The 8,185-nt window shown below is 42.8% G+C and overlaps 1 pseudogene; it reads left to right on the top strand.

Moving 5' to 3' along the window:
- Positions 1 to 4,363: 4,363 nt before the first annotated feature.
- On the top strand, positions 4,364 to 7,513 carry LOC136478910 (transcription factor BHLH089-like; annotated as a pseudogene).
- Positions 7,514 to 8,185: the final 672 nt, after the last annotated feature.

The following is an 8,185-nucleotide window of genomic DNA, read 5'->3' as shown; positions in this document are numbered from 1 at the left end:
TTTTCACTGGTGAGTTGTCGTTGCTCACCCGCTACTCCTACTGCCTTGTTGCTGCTGCGGCTCACCAGAATGCTATTACCATTGCCATAGGGTGCTCGTCGTCGTGGAGAGGTCCTTCTACGGTGTCCTGGCTCGTGCAACCGCCGCCCATCGTCTCGCGTCAAACCCTAGGTAAGCGTCGGCCTCGTAGATAGGTTAGCGTGGGTCCCGTGAGGCCAGCATAAGTGCCAGTGCCACCGCTCGCCGAGTCAGCGCGCGTGAGGATGGTCGTGGACCCTGCCGTTGTAAAGAGGAGAAAGTTCTGAGGGGTCCGTTGTAAAGTCATTGTCTGTAGAAATAATACGTGTAGTTTTCGCGCTATTGTTTGGTAACACGAGGGCGTTTTTGCAAGAATGCAGCGCCCGCGGGCTTCCTCGCGCTGTAGGTCGGCCTTGCATGGGCCGTGCCTGTGGGCCACCGTGCGCTCATGCGCGCGCTGTGACGCGTGTGGGCCGCGCTGGGTCGAAATCAGTTTAGTTTTTTCGTGGAGAATAGAAATAGCTTTTTGTTTGTATTTCTGAGCTGATCTTTGGTAAATCATATAAAATCATGTAGGTATCCAAAAATTATGAAACTAATTTTGTTAAGTTTCTAAAATTGTGCTCTATCTGTTAGTGTATTTAGTTTATATATATACTTATCGATATCAGGTGCTTTTAAATCATTTGAGAGTGCTTAATATTATTAGGTTAATTATTTGTAGGATTTTTTATGGTAGATTGGTGATAGCAAAAACCCTAAAATTTTTATAGAAGCATCGTGGTATTATTATGTGTTTACTATAATTTTTGTAGCTTTAGAATAAACTAAACATAAGGGTAGTTAAATGCTCTTTGTTTCAAATATACATTAAATCATTAGTAGAAATAGAGATATATCCTTCAATTGTAAAGCTAGGTGTTTGTTAGTTGAACCCAACACTTTACTTGGTAATGATGATAGTTAGCTTACTGCCTTAGTCATTAGAGTTATCTTAGTGGCTTAGTAGATGTATTCTTATTTTAAGAGTTGTTGTTACCAAAATACTAAGTGTTGCATCATCATCGCATGCATTTAGAGAACAAGTTAGCAGAGATCATGACCGTCAGAGATCACGAGTTCGAGGAGTACGAGGAAGAGGTTCTCGTACAGGAGCAAGCCCCGGAGCCACAAGTGACTGCCTTTGCTGACACCGCACCTACCCAAGGCAAGCCTCGGTGCATAACCCTTATTTTAAATAATCACTGGATATATATATGTGATGTGCATTTACGTTACAGGAATATTATTGAAACTACATGCATAGATATACCTACATATGAGTCATACTAGCTTAGGTCGAGTAGCTGCTATGCTTAGGTTTTTCGACAGCGTAAGTAATCTACCGTTACTCACAATAGGTGATTATTATTATCACTCTCGTGATAAAATGGTGAAAAGAAATAGAGATCGGGGCAGGGATATGGTATGGGGATTGGTGGGTGTAAGAGGTTGTGTTCTGCGGCTAACGGGGCATAGCTTGGTTACACTATTTTTCCTATCCGTGTCGGTTAAGGACCAACCGTTGCATTGGATTCTAGTCAGGCCACAGACTTATTATCCTGAGCACATACTTGCTTATGGGAGCAGGAAGGCTCATTCCTTTCTTGTCGTGGGTTTCGGCTCTTTTCGGACCGACTGATTGGAGGCGGAGATGATAGAGGTCTAAGCACCACACTGAGTCCAGGACTCAGGTGTGGGGGTATGGAGTCTAAGTTTGGACGAGGACCTGGACCCCTTCACAGGAGAGTGGTGGGTTGGTCCTGCTTATGCCTAGGGTTCAAGCAGGACGTGTGTTTCGGGGTACCCAACTGTGCTACATTGATTTCATGAATCATTGTGTAATACGATACGACTTGTCTATGATCTAGCACTGTAGTAAGAACTGGAAGACGAAAGAAAATGAATGGATCTGATTGCTCAACTCTTGCTTGAAAGTAGAACATGTGCTTACATAGAATGGTTAGCTAACGGACTAATCATGACTGCTAATAAAATACATACATAAGGATTCACTACTAGTAATGCTTTTTGCAAAAAGGAAACCTAACAAACCATAAAAGCTTATCATATCCTTTGAAGTCGGAAAAATATTCCCACTAGTTGGGTAAGTCTTGTGAGTACATTATGTACTTAGGGTTTGTTTACCCCTGTTGCAAGTACAACTTGATGAGTAGTTATTGTGTAGAGGATTCTTTTGATGAGTATAGACGGATCCTTGTATCTTATTGTTAGACATTTATTATAATCCTGATGTTTAAATTCTGCACTCTAAACTTGGTATTGTAATAATGTATTTATAAGAACTCTCATTGTATGAAATTGACTAAGTATTGTAAACTCGTTCTCATTATTAGATCCTGGAGAAAAAACGTGAATTGTTCGAGTTCTTTCTTAGGGTGTGCTCGATAGAACCGTCCGATGTAGCCAGCTTTCGGGGTGCTTAGTGTCTGATGGAAGACGAGCGTCTCTGAAAGCATGCTATTTCGGATGGTTCTACCACATGAGGTGACTATTATCACATCGGTCCTTGAGGGATCGGTGCGGCATGCTCGCCCCAATCAGAGCAGGTTTGTCAGGCAGGGCCCGACCTCTCCCCATCCCTTTTTAGGGGTCATGATGGGAGAGGTCGCGCATCTGAGCGTTGCGTGACCTGTGCTGGAGGAAGGGGTCGTGAACACCCTTGGCCTCAGCACCTGGCTTGCTCTGCTCGGCTTTCGCTGGGCCTCGATCGTTTGGGCCCTTGCTGACTATTGCGTTGCAGGCCATGCGGCCTACTAACTAATCAGTGCCTTGAGACACCCTGAGGTTATAACCCCGACACGTGCACATGCACCTTATTCTTATAAGTACTTCCAAGAAACTAAGCTGGTGGATCTTGAGATGGTGGAGATACCCACATATGCCTCGATGTCGCTGGTCACGTCATCTGCCATTGAACTAGTAGCGCTATTTCTTTCTAGAAAGTCACATCATTTGTCATTGAAAGCGCTATTTCTTTCTTAATAAATTAAAGAAAATAAACACTTACATGTTCAAAAAATGGACCCAGCCAACTGCCCAGTTCATGGTATAGGAATTGATGTAGTGATGTATTTTTATAGTTCCCAACAATTTCAATCTATACATAGATTATTTTCCAAAGGAAGTTGATATAACAAAACGAGGGAGGGTGGTTATTGGACTTTCTCGAAGTTTGAAATCCGGGTTCGCTGAAATTTGTTTGATGATGCTGCTTATGCTGATTTATTATGAGAGGAAAACACTATTCCTTCGCTCAAAAATACTGCTGGAGAATAGAACGATAATATTTTTATATGGACTTAAGAGGATACAAATGCATATCATATAAGTTTTTATTAAAATTAGTTCCTATGTTTAGAATATCCATAGAAATGAAAGAGCTTGTGGTTTCATCCTTTAAAGCCTCCGCAGAAATTTTTACGGATCCAAAATGGACACTTGAAAAATATTATGAGATGATATCAACCTAGTTCTTCAGCAGTACTTTTCAGTGAACGAACAATGTTTTCCTCTCACGATAAATCAGCATAAAACATCTGTATAAGCCAAATTTTAGCGAAACGAATAGGGGTGGCGGAGGTGCTGACGAGAGAGAGAGAGAAAGAGAGAGAGAGAAGGGAGGGTGGGGGCTGGAGTCGTGCAAGGTCACTAAAGCAGGACGCGGGAGATGAGTAGGATCGTTGAGGAAGTAGAGGCAGGGTGAGAAAAAGAGAGATAAAAGAAGCAAGCCATTAGCCATGGATTTAAATAGATATATACTAGCAACTACAATTAGCTATTTTTAGCTAAAGCTATATCAGACTTAGCTGTTGAAACAGCCTTAAATGCACTATAAGGTATTTTAGTTTTAGGGTACGTTCGGTAGGGATCTGGATTGCCCTCGAACATTTTAGATTGAAATTATCTCTAGAAACAACTGGATCAGAATCATTTTACGGATTCTTGAAATTAGAACTAAAGACAAACCAATTTTTGGGTGTTCCTGTGGATCAGTAAAAAACAAGAATCGGTTTTAAGTGATTCCTTACGAAACATTTCTCTTTTTATACTGTTTGATGTGATTATAGCGATTGTACTAAAATTTAAAACGTTTGTTGCTGCCACCGTTAGTTTTTACCAAGCTAAATTAACCACCTAAATCCCGTGCTTTGCGGTGAAAGCGCGTTTACTTTACACTCGTCCTGTCATCCTACTCCCCAATCACCGCGTGGCAAAATCCCGAGGCCCCATTTCTTTACTCCTGCCATCCTGCGCTGGGCGCGGCACCCTTTGCAGTCTTCTCTGAGCGGCTCCCCCTCCATCACTCTCTCTCCACCACAAGTGTGCACACTGCACAGTGCCACTGACCACTGCGAGCTCTCCCTCCAGTCTCCACACTCCCTGATCTGTTCGCATCGGTCTCCCCGTCGCACGTGCCTCCGAAACCCTAGACCGGCCTCGCGAGTTGCTTCGCTGCCTGCCGCCATGGAGCCGTCCCCGGCAGTCGCCGCGGAGCTCTGGTGCCCACTGCACCTCGCCGCGGGCGGCGGCCGCCTGGTGGAGGCGACCTCGGCCGTCACGGAGAAGAGCAGTGGCGGCCGCGGAAGAGGCAGCGCCACCCGTAGGAGGCCAAGGGAGACCCCGGTGTCCGAGGAAGACTCGTCCCGGATCGTCTCCACTTCCGGCGGCGGCGGCGGCCAGGATTTGGTAGGTCCTCTCCTGCATTGACTCGTGATCCGTGTGGCATTTGGCGTGTTGGGGCCAATGGGACTTTAGTATCATGGTTTACTAGTGTGGAACTGAGCATGCCGGTGTGATCTGTTTATCTGTACCACTGACCTCTGTGTACATCGTCCTAATTTTGGCAATGTCACTGTCATTGCTGTTTTTTTGTTAGCTCTGTTCAGTTTGTTAGTAATGAGCTACGGAACGAGCACTGTAGCTGTAGCTTGTGGTGTAGCGACTGTAACCTGTTTGTAGTTGAACTAAATTTGGATGCATTAGAAAAGTTTGAGTTTAGAACGGCAGGGGTCAAAAAATGCTTAGAAAGTCCTGTAAAGTATGGGAATGTCAATCCTGTATAAAATTATCTGGAAGCTTGATCAATACCTTTACGCCTGCTTTGCTAGTATTAAATTTTTTTGAGAGCCAACTTATAAGAAGAACTGCAGTTACTTAGCGGGGAAAAAACGTTAGGCCAATCCATTGCAGGAGTAATAGCAAAAGTACCTAATGTGGTTAAACTCTGTACATTCACTGTCATATACTTATAATCATGTTGTATAATTTATCATTCAGATATGAGGATTCAATAAGATGGCACAATTACTCTGCACATAAACTCCGTTCTTATTGTGGTATTGCAATGTTTAAGAGTGCCAGTTTTTGCTTGACAACTTAACTTGATGGCATGATCTAGCCTTTAGGAAGCAACTGCTTAAATTGGCCATGTTAAGTGGTATGTGCTTGGTATTTGGTAACTCCACTTTTAGTGTGATATTTACTGGAACTATGCATTTTGTGATACTCTAATAAATGAAAGGCTATTGCTAGATAAACAATGAAGTCAAATCAGCTCTCTACGATACTAATTACTAACCAACTAATGTTGACCCACAAAATGTTTTGGCTGGAATTCATAATCACAGGCGATGCTATGGTAGCATGGTCCACTTCATGGTTCCTATATAATTTTGGTATTGTGCATCAGTATACAACCTATAAAGGCTTGCAATTAGAATAAGCTTAACTAGATGTTGGTATCTGCATTTATGCTTGCATTTAGTAGCCTGCCATGGTTGCATTGTTAGAAATCATACTTAATCATATTGGTGGGTGAATCATTATTGGTCATATATGATCTATGATTTTTTTTTCAGTGGTTGCTAACTTGCTACGACAGTTGCCCCTTATGTTCATGAATCATGTTCTGTGTTGAATGTTGGCATTTTAAACAACTGTTTTAACTTTTGAGACGAGAAAGTCTTGGTTATATTTTTTAAAATAAAAAGGACCAAATATTTATGGCATTTGTGGGGAGCTGAAGTTTAATTGTTCTTACCTTGTGTATCCTGATCTTTTTATGAGCAGACAGATCCAGAAGCAAAACGTTCCAAAACAAATAAGTCCAGTAATAATAATGGCAGTCTAAGAACAGAGGCCGAAACCGACTCAAGAAATGCTGGCAAGGCTGTTAGTAAAAGCCTTCCAGCAGCAGAGCCACCAAAACAAGACTATATCCATGTCAGAGCAAGGAGGGGTCAAGCAACTGATAGTCATAGTCTTGCAGAAAGGGTAAGTAGATTGTAATATTTTCTGTTTTGACTATTCTTATACGTTACTAGAATTTTTATACCATATTGTAAAAATGCCATTGTATGAATCCAAAGTGGTCTAGGTAAAAGTATTACTGCTATAGGTTATATACAACATCAAATTGACTGCTTAAAGATCTTGTTGTTTTGACAGGCACGACGTGAGAAAATAAGTGAACGAATGAAAGTTCTCCAAGATCTTGTGCCTGGATGCAACAAGGTGCACTTTGATCTCAGCAGGCATCCAGTGTCGTTCGTGTGTTTTCTCATTTTAATCATTCCTGAGCTTCCTTCCGGTAAATATCGAAATGATTTTTCTGCTTGCTTGGTCAGGTTATTGGCAAAGCATCAGTGCTTGATGAGATAATTAATTACATCCAGTCGTTGCATTGTCAAGTCGAGGTATGCCATTTTTGACAACTGTTGCTCCTATAGAATTGCTTTCCCCTCCATATTCAAGCTAACGATATATAATTTGTGCTTGCAGTTCCTGTCCATGAAGCTTGAGGCGGTTAATGCCCACGCGAACCAGGGAGTTGAAGCATTTCCAGTCAAAGATGTAAGTCAACTTTTAAAATGTGTAGTTAAGTCCAAGATGTACCTATTTGTGTTTTTAAGTGCTACTCCCCAGACACACGAGTGATGTTTTGTGAGGACTACTGAATTTTTGAAAAAAAAAAAGTAACATTTCTGTTTGAAATAATGCATTGTGAGTTTTAAGTATAAATTTGCAGAGGAGGATGCAGCACTGGATTATCTTAATGAATTTCTCTGTTTTTTCTTTCGTATGATTTGCCATTTCTTTTCGCATTCTCCACTAATGCCATGTGCCTATTCCTAAACTTAATGTTTACTTTTGTCGTCGTTTGCAGTATGGTGCTCAGACATACAACACAGCCCCTGGTCTGACATTTGATACACAAATCAGTAGAGAGTACGCCCAGGGCACGTCGACCTCGGACACATGCAGATTGGCAGTGGCTATGAAAGGGTTTCGTGAACGAGATGAATCCAGGGTAGCCGCTAAATAAAGTGAACCATTATCAATCATGGCCATGCTTGTAGATCATTTTTTTCATTTTTATTTTTTGAAACCTTCATTTTCCAAAACGCAGTTTTATTCATGCTTGGAGCTGTAATTCCAGTCAACATGTTAGAGTTCGTTTTAGGCATATTCATCAGATCGGGATACACAGTAGTAGAATAGGTGTTCGGGATTTTCATGAGAGGCGGAGAGAAGGGGAGTGAGATGTAGCAAACCATCAAAAGCCGTAGTGATTGAAGCTTCGGCTAGGGTTTCGTTGACGGACGTCATCTGCGCGTCGGCAGCGACGTTCGGTGGAGAGGGAGTCGGCGCTGTGGCGTCCTCGGCGGCGGCGTGTGCGTCGGGGTGGCGTTGCCGGCGTTTGTGGTGCTTCTCGTCGCTGGCAGCGCCCCTTCTCAAGATCGGGTCCAGGGTTAGGATGTCGGTGGGGTGATTGTCGGCTCGGTGAACCTCGTACTGCGAGCCCCGGCCTCCACTTTTCTTTTATAGCGCTGTGCGACGGGGGTCCACCAACCATGTAGGGTTGGGCGCCTCCGATCAGGGCGCGAGAACAAGGCCCAAAAGGCTGTTGGGCCTAATTGGTGGGAGATTAAACCTAACATTCTTTCCCTTGATCTCTCATCTATTCTTCGTTCTTTAATTTCATACTCAAAACTTTCAATTCATATTTTTCTTGCTTTCATCCTATTTCATCACAGATTAGTGCACAGAACTGTCCCATCGTCACAGCAATTAGTGCCGTTAGACTAACAGCCATAATACACTT

The sequence above is a fragment of the Miscanthus floridulus genome, chromosome 1 (assembly GCF_019320115.1).
Source record: "Miscanthus floridulus cultivar M001 chromosome 1, ASM1932011v1, whole genome shotgun sequence".
Classification (NCBI taxonomy): domain Eukaryota; kingdom Viridiplantae; phylum Streptophyta; class Magnoliopsida; order Poales; family Poaceae; genus Miscanthus; species Miscanthus floridulus.
Note: the sequence above shows the minus strand (reverse complement) of the source record. Positions and strands in the feature narration are given on the sequence as shown.